The sequence below is a fragment of the Schistocerca cancellata genome, chromosome 7, assembly GCF_023864275.1.
Source record: "Schistocerca cancellata isolate TAMUIC-IGC-003103 chromosome 7, iqSchCanc2.1, whole genome shotgun sequence".
Taxonomy (NCBI): Eukaryota; Metazoa; Arthropoda; class Insecta; order Orthoptera; family Acrididae; genus Schistocerca; species Schistocerca cancellata.
In genome coordinates this window covers 613,718,067-613,732,743 of record NC_064632.1, presented here as the reverse complement: position 1 = coordinate 613,732,743, position 14,677 = coordinate 613,718,067, and positions in this window count along the sequence as shown.

The following is a 14,677-nucleotide window of genomic DNA, read 5'->3' as shown; positions in this document are numbered from 1 at the left end:
TCTAAATCGAGGAACGTTTATATGGCAACGATAAGATCTTCTATTGGGAGGTGAGTATCTCTTTTCGGATGCAGTATTCCTTCTTTATTGCATCCATCGATACCTCACAATGACGAATTAACGCAAAAATTGCGTCGCTATGAAATACTATATGTTCTATGCCTTCTCTTTCTAAATCGAGGTACGTTTAAATGGCAGCGACAGGATCTTATATTGAGAGGTGAGTATCTCTTTTCGGATGCTCTATTCCTTCTTTATTGCATCCGTCGATCCCTCACAATGACGAATTAACACGGAATTGCGTCGCCTATGAAATACTATATGCTCTATGCCATCTCTTTCTAAATCGAGGAACTTTTCTATGGCAACGACAGGATCTTCTATTGAGAGGCGAGTAACTCTTTTCGGATGCACTATTCCTTCTTTATTGCCTCCGTGTAACCCTCACAATGACGAATTAACACAAAAATTGCGACGCTATGAAATACTATAGGTTCTATGCCTTCTCTTTTTAAATCGAGGAACGTCTATAAGGCAACGATTCTATCTTCTATCGGGAGTCGAGTATCTCTTTTCGGATGCACTATTCCTTCTTTATTGCATCCGTCGATTTCTCACAATGACGAATTAACACGGAAATTGCGTCGCTATGTAATACTATAGGTTCTATGCCTTCTCTTTCTAAATCGAGAAATGTTTCCAAGGCAACGATAGGATCTTCTATTGGAAGGCGAGTATCTCTTTTCGGATGCAGTATTCCATCTTTATTGCATCTGTCGATTTCTCACAATGACGAATTAACACATAAATTGCGTCACTATGAAATAATATAAGTTCTATGCCTTCTCTTTCGAAATCGAGAAACGTTTATATGGCAACGACAAGATCTTCTATTTGGAGGCGAGTATCTCATTTTGGATGCACTATTCCATTTTCATTGCATCCGACGATTTCTCACAATGTCGAATTAACACAGAAACTGCATCGCTATGAAATACTATAGGTTCTATGCCTTCTCTTTCTTAATCGAGGAACGGTTCTATGGCAACGACAGAATCTTCAATTGGGAGGCGTGTATCTCTTTTCCGATGCACTATTCCTTCTTTATTGCATCCGTCGATCCCATACAATGACGAATTAACTTAGAAATTGCGTCGCTATGAAATACTATATGTTCTATGCCTTCTCTTGCTAAATCGTGAACCGATCCTAAGGCAACGACAGGACCTTCTGTTGGGAGGCGAGTAACTCTTTTGGGATGCACTATTCCTTTTGTATTGCATCCGTCGAACCCTCACAATGACGAATTAACACAAAAATTGCGATGCTATGAAATACTATAGGTTCTATGCCTTCTCTTTCTAAATCAAGAAATGTTTCTAAGGCAACGATAGGATGTTCTATTGGGAGGCGAGTATCCCTTTTCGGATGCACTATTCCATCTTTATTGCATCCGTCGATTTCTCACAATGACGAATTAACACAGAAATTGCGTCACAATGAAATAATATAAGTTATAAGAATTCTCTTTCTAAATCGAGGAACGTTTCTATGCCAATGACAGGATCTTCTATTGAGTGGCGAGTATCTCTTTCCGGATGCTCTATTCCTTCTGTATTGCATCCGTCGATCCCTCACAATGACGAATTAACACAGAAATTGCGTCGCTATGAAATACTATAGGTTCTATGCCTTCTGTTTCTAAAACGAGGAACGTTTCTATGGCAACGACTGGATCTTCTATTGGAGGCGAGGATCTCTATTCGGATGCACTATTCCTGCTGTATTGCATCCGTCGATCCCTCACAATGACGAATTGACACGGAAAATGCGTCGCTATGAAGTACTATAGTTTCTATGCCTTCTCTTTCTAAATCGAGGTACGTTTAAATGGCAACGACAGGATCTTATATTGAGAGGCGAGTATCTCTTTTCGGATGCTCTATTCCTTCTTTATTGCATTCGTCGATCCCTCACAATGACGTATTAACACGGAATTGCGTCGCCTATGAAATACTATATGTTCTATGCCATCTCTTTCTAAATCGAGGAACGTTTCTATGGCAACGAGAGGATCTTCTATTGGGAGGCGAGTAACTCTTTTCGGATGCACTATTCCTTCTTTATTGCCTCCGTGTATCCCATCCCAATGACGAATTAACACGGACATTGCGGCACTATGGAATACTATAGGTTCTATGCCTTCTCTTTCTAAATCGAGAAACGTTTATATGGCAACGGCAGGATCTTCTATTTGGAGGCGAGTATCTCTGTTTGGATGCACTATTCCATCTTCATTGCATCCGACGATTTCTCACAATGACGAATTAACACAGAAACTGCGTCGCTATGAAATACTATATGTTCTATGCATTCTCTTTCTTAATCGAGGAACGGTTCTATGGCAACGACAGAATCTTCAATTGGGAGGCGTGTATCTCGTTTCAGATGCACTATTCCTTCTTTATTGCATCCGCCGATCCCTTACAATGACGAATAAACACATAAATTGCGTCGCTATGAAATACTATATGTTCTATGCCTTCTCTTCCTAAATCGAGAACCGTTCCTAAGGCAACGACAGGACCTTCTATTGGGAGGCTAGTATCTATTTTGGGATGCACTATTCCTTTTGAATTGCATCCGTCCATCCCTCACAATGACGATTTAACACGGAAATTGCGTCGCTATGTAATACTATAGGTTCTATGACTTCTGTTTCTAAATCGAGAAACGTTTCTATGGCAACGACAGGATCTTCTATTGGGAGGTGAGTATCTCATTTCGGATGCACTATTCCTTCTTTATTGCATCCGTCGATCCCTCACAATGACGAATTAACACAGAAATTGCGTCTCTATGAAATACTATAGGTTCTATGCCTTCTCTTTCTAAATCGAGAAACGTTTATATGGCAACGACAGGATCTTCTATTGGGAGGCGAGTATCTCTTTTCGGATGCACTATTCCTTTTTTATTGCATCCGTCCATCACTCACAATGACGAATTAACACGGTAATTGCGTCGCTATGAAATACTATAGGTTCTATTCCTTCTCTTTCTAAATCGAGAAACGTTTCTATTGCAACGACAGGATCTTCTACTGGGGGGCGAGTATCTCTTTCGGATGCACTATTCCTTCTTTATTGCATCCGTCGATTTCTCACAATGACGAATTAACACAGAAACTGCGTCACTATGAAATACTATAGGTTCTATGCCTTTTCTTTCTAAATCGTGGAACGTTTCTATTGGGAGGCGAATATTACTTTTCGGATGCACTATTGCTTCTATATTGCATCCGTCGACCCCTCACAATGACGAATTAACACAAAAATTGCGTCGCTATGAAATACTATAGGTTCTATTCCTTCTCTTTCTAAATCGAGGAACGTTTCTATGGCAACGACAGGATTTTCAATTGGGAGGCGAGTATCTCTTTTCGGATGCACTATTCCTATTTTATTGCATCCGTCCATCTCTCACAATGACGAATTAACACGGTAATTGCGTCGCTATGAAATACTATAGGTTCTATGCCTTCTCTTTCTAAATCGAGAAATGTTTCCAAGGCAAGGACAGGATCTTCTATTGGGAGGCGAGTATTTTTTGTCGGATGCACTATTCCATCATTATTGCATCCGTCGACTTCTCACAAAGTCGAATTAACACAGACACTGCGTCACTATGAAATACAATAGGTTCTATGCCTTCTCTTTCTAAATCGAAGAACGTTTCTATGGCAACGACAGGATCTTCTATTGCGAGGCGAGAATCTCTTTTCGGATGCACTATTCCTTCTTTATTGCATCCGTCGATTCCTCACAATGACGAATTAACACAGAAATTGCGTCGCTATGAAATACTATAGGTTCTATGCCTGCTCATTCTAAATCGAGGAACGTTTCTTTTGCAACGACAGGATCTTCTATTGCGAGGCGAGTATCTCTTTTCGGATGCACTATTCCTTCTTTATTGCATCCATCGATCCCTCACAATGACGAATTAACACAGAAATTGCGTCGCTATGAAATACTATAGGTTCTATGCCTTCTCTTTCTAAATCGAGTAACGTTTCTAAGTCAACGACAGGATCTTCTATTGGGAGGCGAGTATCTCTTTTTGGATGCACTATTCCTATTTTATTGCATCCGTCCATCTCTCACAATGACGAATTAACACGGAAATTGCGTCGCTATGAAATACTATAGGTTCTATTCCTTCTCTTTCTAAATCGAGGAACGTTTCTATGGCAACGACAGGATCTTCTATCGGGAGGCGTGTATCTCTTTTCGGATTCACTTTTCCTTCTTTATTGCAACCGTCGATCCCTCACAATGACGAATTAACACAGAAACTGCATCACTATGAAATACTATATGCTTTATGCCTTTTCTTTCTAAATCGAGGAACTTTTCTATTGGGAGGCAAATATTACTTTTCGGATGCACTATTCCTTCTATATTGCATCCGTCGATCACTCACTATGACGAATGAACACGGAAATTGCGTCGCTATGAAATACTATAGGTTCTATGCCTTCTCTTTCTAAATCAAGGAACGTTTCTATGGCAACGACAGGATCTTCTATTGGGGGCCGAGTATCTCTTTTCGGATTCACTATTGCTTCTTTATTGCATCCGTCGAACCCTCACAATGACGAACTAACACAAAAATTGCGACGCTATGAAATACTATATGTTCTATGCCTTCTCTTTTTAAATCGAGGAACGTTTATGTGGCAACGACAGGATCTTCTATTGGGGGGCGAGTATCTCCTTTCGGATGCACTATTCCTATTTTATTGCATCCGTCCATCTCTCCCAACGACGAATTAACACGGAAATTGCGTCGCTATGAAATACTATATGTTCTATGCCTTCTCTTTCTAAATCGAGGAACGTTTATGTGGCAATGACAGCATCTTCTATTGGGAGGCGAGTATCCCTTGTCGGATGCACTATTCCATCTTTATTGCATCCGTCGATTTCTCACAATGACGAATTAACACACAAATTGCGTCACTATGAAATAATTTAAGTCCTATGCTTTTTTTTTTCTAAATCGAGGAACGTTTCTATGCCAACGACAAGATGTTATATTGAGAGGCGAGTATCTCTTTTCGGATGCACTATTCCTTATTTATTGCATCCGTCGGTCCCTCACAAAGACGAATTAACACGGAAATTGCGTCGCCTATGAAATACTATATGTTCTATGCCTTCTCTTTCTCAATCGAGGAACGTTTCTATGGCAACGACAGGATATTCTATTTCGAGGCGAGTATCTCTTTTCGGATGCACTGTTCCTTCTATATTCCATCCGTGTATCCCTACAACGACGAATTAACACGGAAATTGCGTCGCTATAAAATACCATATGTTCTATGCCTTCTCTTTCTAAATCGAGTAACGTTCTAAGGCAATGACGGGATCTTCTATTGGGAGGCGAGTATCTCTTTTCGGATGCATTATCCCTATTTTATTGCATCCGTCCATCTCTTGCAATGACGAATTAACACGGAAATTGCGTCGCTATGAAATACTATAGGTTCTATTCCTTCTCTTTCTAAATCGAGGAACGTTTCTAAGACAACGACAGGATCTTATATTGGAGGCGTGTATCTCGTTTCGGATTCACTATTCCTTCTTTATTGCATCCGTTGATCCCTCACAATGACGAATTAACACAGAAATTGCGTCGCTATGAAATACTATATGTTCTATGCCTTCTCTTTCTAAATCGAGAAACGATTATATGGCAACGGCAGGATTTTCAATTGGGAGGCGAGTATCTCTTTTTGGATGCACTATTCCTTCTTTATTGTATCCGTCGATTTCTCACAATGACGAATTAACACAGAAACTGCGTCACTATGAAATACTATAGGTTCTATGCCTTCTCTTTCTAAATCGAGGAACGTTTCAATGGCAACGACTGGATCTTCTATTGCGAGGTGAGTATCCCTTTTCGGATGCACTATTCCTTCTTTATTGCATCCGTAGATTTCTCACAATGACGAATTAACACAGAAACTGCGTCACTATGAAATACTATGGGTTCTATGCCATCTCTTTCTAAATCGAGGAACGTTTCTATGGCAACGACAAGATCTTCTATTGGAAGGCGAGTATCTCTTTTCAGATGCACTATTCCTTCTTTATTTTATCCGTAGATCCCTCACAATGACGAATTAACACGGAAATTGCGTCACCATGAAACATTAAAGGTTCTATGCCTTCTCTTTCTAAATCGAGAAACGTTTCTAAGGCAACGACAGGATCTTATATTGGAGGCGTGTATCTCTTTTCGGATTCACTATTCCTTCTCTATTGCATCAGTCGATCCTTCACAATTACGAATTAACACAGAAATTGCGTCGCTATGAAATACTATAGGGTCTATTCCTTCTCTTTCTAAATCGAGTAACGTTTCTAAGTCGACGACAGGATCTTCTATTGGGAGGCGAGTATCTCTTTACGGATGCACTATTCCTTCTTTATTGCATCCGTCCATCTCCCACAATGACGAATTAACACGGAAATTGCGTCGCTATGATATACTATAGGTTGTATTCCTTCTTTTTCTAAATCGAGGAACGTTTCTATGTCAACGACAGGATCTTCTATTGGGGGGCGAGTATCTCTTTTCGGATTCACTATTCCTTCTTTGTTGCATCCGTCGATCCCTCACAATGACGAATTAACACAGAAATTGCGTCGCTATGAAATACTACACTCCTGGAAATTGAAATAAGCACACCGTGAATTCATTGTCCCAGGAAGGGGAATCTTTATTGACACATTCCTGGGGTCAGATACATCACGTGATCACACTGACAGACCCACAGGCACATAGACACAGGCAACAGAGCATGCACAATGTCGGCACTAGTACAGTGTATATCCACCTTTCGCAGCAATGCAGGTTGCTATTCTCCCATGGAGACGATCGTAGAGATGCTGGATGTAGTCCTGTGGAACGGCTTGCCATGCCATTTCCACCTGGGGCCTCAGTTGGACCAGCGTTCGTGCTGGACGTGCAGACCGCGTGAGACGACGCTTCATCCAGTCCCAAACATACTCAATGGGGGACAGATCCGGAGATCTTGCTGGCCAGGGTAGTTGACTTACACCTTCTAGAGCACGTTGGGTGGCACGGGATACATGCGGACGTGCATTGTCCTGTTGGAACAGCAAGTTCCCTTGCCGGTCTAGGAATGGTAGAACGATGGGTTCGTTGACGGTTTGGATGTACCGTGCACTATTCAGTGTCCCCTCGACGATCACCAGTGGTGTACGGCCAGTGTAGGAGATCGCTCCCCACACCATGATGCCGGGTGTTGGCCCTGTGTGCCTCGGTCGTATGCAGTCCTGATTGTGGCGCTCACCTGCACGGCGCCAAACACGCATACGACCATCATTGGCACCAAGGCAGAAGCGACTCTCATCGCTGAAGACGACACGTCTCCATTCGTCCCTCCATTCACGCCTGTCGCGACACCACTGGAGGCGGGCTGCACGATGTTGGGGAGTGAGCGGAAGACGGCCTAACGGTGTGCGGGACCGTAGCCCAGCTTCATCGAGACGGTTGCGAATGGTCCTCGCCGGTACCCCAGGAGCAACAGTGTCCCTAATTTGCTGCGAAGTGGCGGTGCGGTCATCTACGGCACTGCGTAGGATCCTACGGTCTTGGCGTGCATCCGTGCGTCGCTGCGGTCCGGTCCAAGGTCGACGGGCACGTGCACCTTCCGCCGACCACTGGCGACAACATCGATGTACTGTGGAGACCTCACGCCCCACGTGTTGAGCAATTCGGCGGTACGTCCACCCGACCTCCCGCATGCCCACTATACGCCCTCGCTCAAAGTCCGTCAACTGCACATACGGTTCACGTCCACGCTGTCGCGGCATGATACCAGTGTTAAAGACTGCGATGGAGCTCCGTATGCCACGGCAAATTGGCTGACACTGACGGCGGCAGTGCACAAATGCTGCGCAGCTAGCGCCATTCGACGGCCAACACCGCGGTTCCTGGTGTGTCCGCTGTGCCGTGCGTGTGATCATTGCTTGTACAGCCCTCTCGCAGTGTCCGGAGCAAGTATGGTGGGTCTGACACACCGGTGTCAATGTGTTCTTTTTTCCATTTCCAGGAGTGTATATGTTCTATGCCTTCTCTTTCTAAATCGAGTAATTTTTCTAAGCCAACGACGGGATCATCTATTGGGAGGCGAGTATCTCTTTTCGGATCCCCTATTCCTATTTTATTGCATCCGTCCATCTCTTACAATGACGAATTAACACGGAAATTGCGTCGCTATTAAATACTATAGGTTCTATTCCTTCTCTTTCTAAATCGAGGAACGTTTCTAAGGCAACGACGGGATCTTCTATTGGGAGGCGAGTATCTCTTTTCGGATGCACTATTCCTATTTTATTGCATCCGTCCATCTCTTACAATGACGAATTAACACGGAAATTGCGTCGTTATAAAATACTATAGGTTCTATTCCTTCTCTTTCTAAATCGAGGAACGTTTCTAAGGCAACGACAGGATCTTCTATTGCGAGGCGAGTATCTCTTTTCGGTTGCACTATTCCTTCTTTATTGCATCCGTCGATTACTCACAATGACGAATTAACACAGAAATTGCGTCGCTATGAAATACTATATGTTCTCTGACTTCTCTTTCTAAATCGAGTAACGTTTCTAAGTCAACGACAGGATCTTCTATTGGGAGGCGAGTATCTCTTTTCGGATGCACTATTCCTATTTTATTGCCTCCATCCATCTCTCACAATGACGAATTAACACGGAAATTGCATCGCTATGAAATACTATAGGTTCTATTCCTTCTCTTTTTAAATCGAGGAACGTTTCTATGGCAACGACAGGATCTTCTATTGCGAGGCGAGTATCTCTTTTCGGATGCACTATTCCTTCTTTATTGCATCCGTCGATTCCTCACAATGACGAATTAACACAGAAATTGCGTCGCTATGAATTACTATATGTTCTCTGCCTTCTCTTTCTAAATCGAGTAACGTTTCTAAGTCAACGACAGGATCTTCTATTGGGGGGCGAGTATCTCTTTTCGGATGCACTATTCCTTCTTTATTGCATCCGTCGAACCCTCACAATGACGAACTAACACAAAAATTGCGACACTATGTAATACTATATGTTCTATGCCTTCTCTTTCTAAATCGAGGAACGTTTCTATGGCAACGACATGATCTTCTATTGGGGGGCGAGTATCTCTTTTCGGATGCACTATTCCTATTTTATTGCATTCGTCCATCTCTCACAATGACGAATTAACACGGAAATTGCGTCGCTATAAAATACTATATGTTCTCTGACTTCTCTTTCTAAATCGAGTAACGTTTCTAAGTCAACGACAGGATCTTCTATTGGGAGGCGAGTATCTCTTTTCGGATGCACTATTCCTATTTTATTGCCTCCATCCATCTCTCACAATGACGAATTAACACGGAAATTGCATCGCTATGAAATACTATAGGTTCTATTCCTTCTCTTTTTAAATCGAGGAACGTTTCTATGGCAACGACAGGATCTTCTATTGGGGGGCGAGTATCTCTTTTCGGATGCACTATTCCTTCTTTATTGCATCCGTCGAACCCTCACAATGACGAACTAACACAAAAATTGCGACACTATGTAATACTATATGTTCTATGCCTTCTCTTTCTAAATCGAGGAACGTTTCTATGGCAACGACAGGGTCTTCTATTGCGAGGCGAGTATCTCTTTTCGGATGCACTATTCCTTCTTTATTGCATCCGTCGATTCCTCACAATGACGAATTAACACAGAAATTGCGTCGCTATGAATTACTATATGTTCTCTGCCTTCTCTTTCTAAATCGAGTAACGTTTCTAAGTCAACGACAGGATCTTCTATTGGGAGGCGAGTATCTCTTTTCGGATGCACTATTCCTATTTTATTGTATCCGTCCATCTCTCACAAAGACGAATTAACACGGAAATTGCGTCGCTATGAAATACAATAGGTTCTAATCCTTCCCTTTCTAAATCGAGTAACGTTTCTATGGCAGCGACAGGATCTTCTATTGGCGGGCGAGTATCTCTTTTCGGATGCACAATTCCTTCTTTATTACATCCGTAGAACCCTCACAATGACGAAATAACACAAAAATTGCGACGCTATGAAATACTATATGTTCTATGACTTCTCTTTTTAAATCGAGGAACGTTTCTATGGCAACGGTAGGATCTTCTATTAGGAGGCGAGTGTCTCTTTTCGGATGCACTATTCCGTCTTTATTGCATCCGTCGATCCCTCACAATGACGAATTAACACAGTAATTGCGTCGCTATGAAATACTATAGGTTCTATGCCTTCTCTTTCTAAATCGAGAAACGTTTCTAAGGCAACGTAAGGATCTTCTATTGGGAGGCGATTAGCTCTTTTCGGATACACTATTCCATCTTTATCGTATCCGCCGATTCCTCACAATGTCGAAATAACACAGAAAATGCGTCACTATGAAATACTATAGGTTCTATGCCTTCTCTTTCTAAATCGAGGAACGTTTCTATGGCAAGGACAGGATCTTCCGTTGGGAGGCGAGTATCTCTTTTCGGATGCACTATTCCTTCTTTATTGCATCCATCGATCCCTCACAATGACGATTTATTACAGAAATTGCTTCGCTATGAAATACTATAGGTTCTACGCCTTCTCATTCTAAATCGAGGAACGTTTATATGGCAACGATAGGATCTACAATTGGGAGGCGAGTATCTCTTTTCGGATGCACTATTCTTTCTTTATTGCATCCGTCGATCCCTCACAATGACGAATTAACACAAAAATTGGATCGCTATGAAATACTATAGGTTCTATGTCTTTTCTTTTTAAATCGAGAAACGTTTCCAAGGCAACGACAGGATCTTCTATTAAGTGGCGAGTATCTCTTTTCGGATGCACTATTCCTTCTTTACTTCATCCGTCGATCCCTCACAATGACGAATTACACACAGAAATATCGTCGCTATGAAATACAATAGGTTCTATGCGTTCTCTTTCTAAATCGAGGAACGTTTCTATGGCGACGACAGGATGTTCTATAGGGAGGCGAGTATCTCTTTTCGAATGCACTATTCCTTCTTTATTCCATTCGTCGATCCCTCGCAATGACGAATTAACACAGAAATTCCGTCGCTATGCAGTACTATAGGTTCTATGCCGTCTCTTGGTAAATCGATGAACGTTTCTATGGCAACGACAGGATCTTCTATTAAGTGGCGAGTATCTCTTTTCGAATGCACTATTCCTTCTTTATTGCATCCGTCGATCCCTCACAATGACCATTTGACACAGAGATTGCGCGCTATGAAATGCTATAGGTTCTATGCCTTCTCTTTCTAAATCGAGGAACGTTTATATGGCAACGATAGGATCTCCTATTGGGAGGCGTGTATCTCTTTTCGGATGCACTATTCCTTCTTTATTGCATCCGTCGATCCCTCACAATGACGAATTAACACAAAAATTGCGTCGCTATGAAATACTATAGGTTCTATGCCTTCTCTTTCTAAATCGATGAACGCTTATATGGCAACGACAGTATCTTCTATTGGGAGGCGAGTATCTTTTTTCGGATGCACTGTTCCTTCTTTATTGCATCCGTCGTTTTCTCACAATGAAGAATTAACACCGAAACTGCGTCACTATGAAATACTATAGGTTCTATGCCTTCTCTTTCTAAATCGAGGAACGTTTCTATGGCAACGACAGGATCTTCTATTGGGGGCGTGTATCTCTTTTCGGATGCACTATTCCTTCTTTATTGCATGCGTTGATCCCTCACAATGACGAATTAACACTGAAATTGCGTCGCTATGAAATATTATAGGTTCTATGCATTCTCTTTCTAAATCGAGGAACGTTTCTATTGCAACGACAGGATCTTCTATAGGGAGGCGAGTATCTCTTTTCGGATGCACTATTCCTTCTTTATTGCATCCGTCGATCCCTCACAATGACGAATTAACACAGTAATTGCGTCGCTATGAAATACTATGGGTTCTAAGACTTTTCTTTCTAAATCGAGATACGTTTCTAAGGCAACGACAGGATCTACTATTGGGAGGCGAGTATGTCTTTTCGGATGCACTATTCCATCATTATTGCATCCGTCGATTTCTCAAGGACGAATTAACACAGAAACAGCGTCACTATGAAATACTATAGGTTCTATGCCTTCTCTATCTAAAACGAGTAACGTTTCTATGGCAACGACAGGATCTTCTATTGGGAAACGAGTCTCTCTTCTCATTTGCACTATTCCTTCTTTATTGGATCGGTGGATCCCTCACAATGACGAATTAACACAGAAATTGCGTCGGTATAAAATACTATAGGTTCTATGCCTTCTCTTTCTAAATCGAGGAACGTTAATATGGCAACGACAGGTTCTTCTATTGGGAGGCGGGTGTCTCTTTTCGGATGCACTATTCCTTCTTTATTGCATCTGTTGATTTCTCACAATGACTAATTAACACAGAAACTGCGTCACTATGAGACACTATAGGTTCTATGCCTTCTCTTTCTAAATCGAGGAACGTTTCTATGGCAACGACAGGATCTTCTATTGCGAGGCGAGTATCTCTTTTCGGATGCACTATTCCTTCTTTATTGCATCCGTCGACTCCTCACAATGACGAATTAACACAGAAATTGCGTCGCTATGAAATACTATAGGTTCTATGCCTTGTCATTCTAAATCGACTAATGTTTCTATTGCAACGACAGGATCTTCTATTGCGGAGCGAGTATCTCTTTTCGGATGCACTATTCCTTCTTTATTGCATCCGTCGATCCCTCACAATGACGAATTAACACAGAAATTGCGTCGCTATGAAATACTATAGGTTCTATTCCTTCTCTTTCTAAATCGAGTAACGTTTCTAAGACAACGACAGGATCTTCTATTGGGAGGCGAGTATCTCTTTTCGGATGCACTATTCCTAATTTCTTGCATCCGTCCATCTCTTACAATGACGGATTAACACGGAAATTGCGTCGCTATGAAATACTATAGGTTCTATTCCTTCTCTTTCTAAATCGAGGAACGTTTCTAAGGCAACGACAGGATCTTATATTGGAGGCGTGTATCTCGTTTCGGATTCACTATTCCTTCTTTATTGCATCCGTCGATCCCTCACAATGACGAATTAACACAGAAATTGCGTCGCTATGAAATACTATATGTTCTATGCCTTCTCTTTCTAAATCGAGTAACGTTTCTAAGTCAATGACAGGATCTTCTATTGGGAGGCGAGTATCTCTTTTCGGATGCACTATTCCTTCTTTATTGCATCCGTCGAACCCTCACAATGACGAATTAACACAAAAATTGCGACGCTATGAAATACTATATGTTCTATAAATTCTCTTTCTAAATCGAGGAACGTTTCTACGGCAACGACAGGATCTTCTATTGCGAGGCGAGTATCTGTTTTCGGATGCACTATTCGTTCTTTATTGCATCCGTCGATTTCTCACAATGTCGAATTAACACAGAAACTGCGTCACTATGAAATACTATAAGTTCTATGCCTTTTCTTACTAAATCGTGGAACGTTTCTGTTGGGATGCGAATAATACCTTTCGGATGCACTATTGATTCTATATTGCATCCGTCGATCCCTCACTATGACGAATTAACACGGAAATTTCGTCGCTATGAAATACTATATGTTCTATTCCTTCTCTTTCTAAATCGAGGAACGTTTCTATGGCAACGACAGGATCTTCTATTGGGGGCGAGTATCTCTTTTCGGATGCACTATTCCTTCTTTATTGCATCCGTCGAATCTCCACAATGACGAACTAACACAAAAATTGCGACGCTATGAAATACTATAGGTTCTATGCCATCTCTTCTTAAATCGAGGAACGTTTATGAGGCAACGACAGGATCTTCTATTGGGAGGCCAGTGTCTCTTTTCGGATGCACTATTCTTTCTTTATTGCATCCGTCGATCCCTCACAATGACGAATTAACACGGAAATAACGTCGCTATGAAATACTATATGTTCTATGCCTTCTCTTTCTAAATCGAGTAACGTTTCTAAGTAAACGACAGTATCTTCTATTGGAAGGCGAGTATCTCTTTTCGGATGCACTATTCCTATTTTATTGCAACCGTCCATCTCCCACAATGACGAATTAACACGGAAATTGAGTCGCTATGAAATACTATAGGTTCTATTCCTTCTCTTTCTAAATCGAGGAACGTTTCTATGGCAACGAAAGGATCTTCTATTGGGGGGCGAGTATCTCTTTCCGTATGAACTATTCCTTCTTTATTGCATCCGTCGAACCCTCACAATGACGAATTAACACAGAAATTGCGTCACTATGAAATACTATAGGTTCTATGCCTTTTCTTTCTAAATCGAGGAACGTTTCTATTGGGAGGCGAATATTACTTTTCGGATGCAATATTCCTTCTATATTGCATCCGTCGATCCCTCACTATGACGAATTAACACGGAAATTGCGTCGATATGAGATACTACAGGTTCTATACCTTCTTATTCTAAATCGAGAAAAGTTTCCAAGGCATCGACAGGATCTTCTATTGGGAGGCGAGTATCTCTTTTCGGATGCACTACTCCATCTT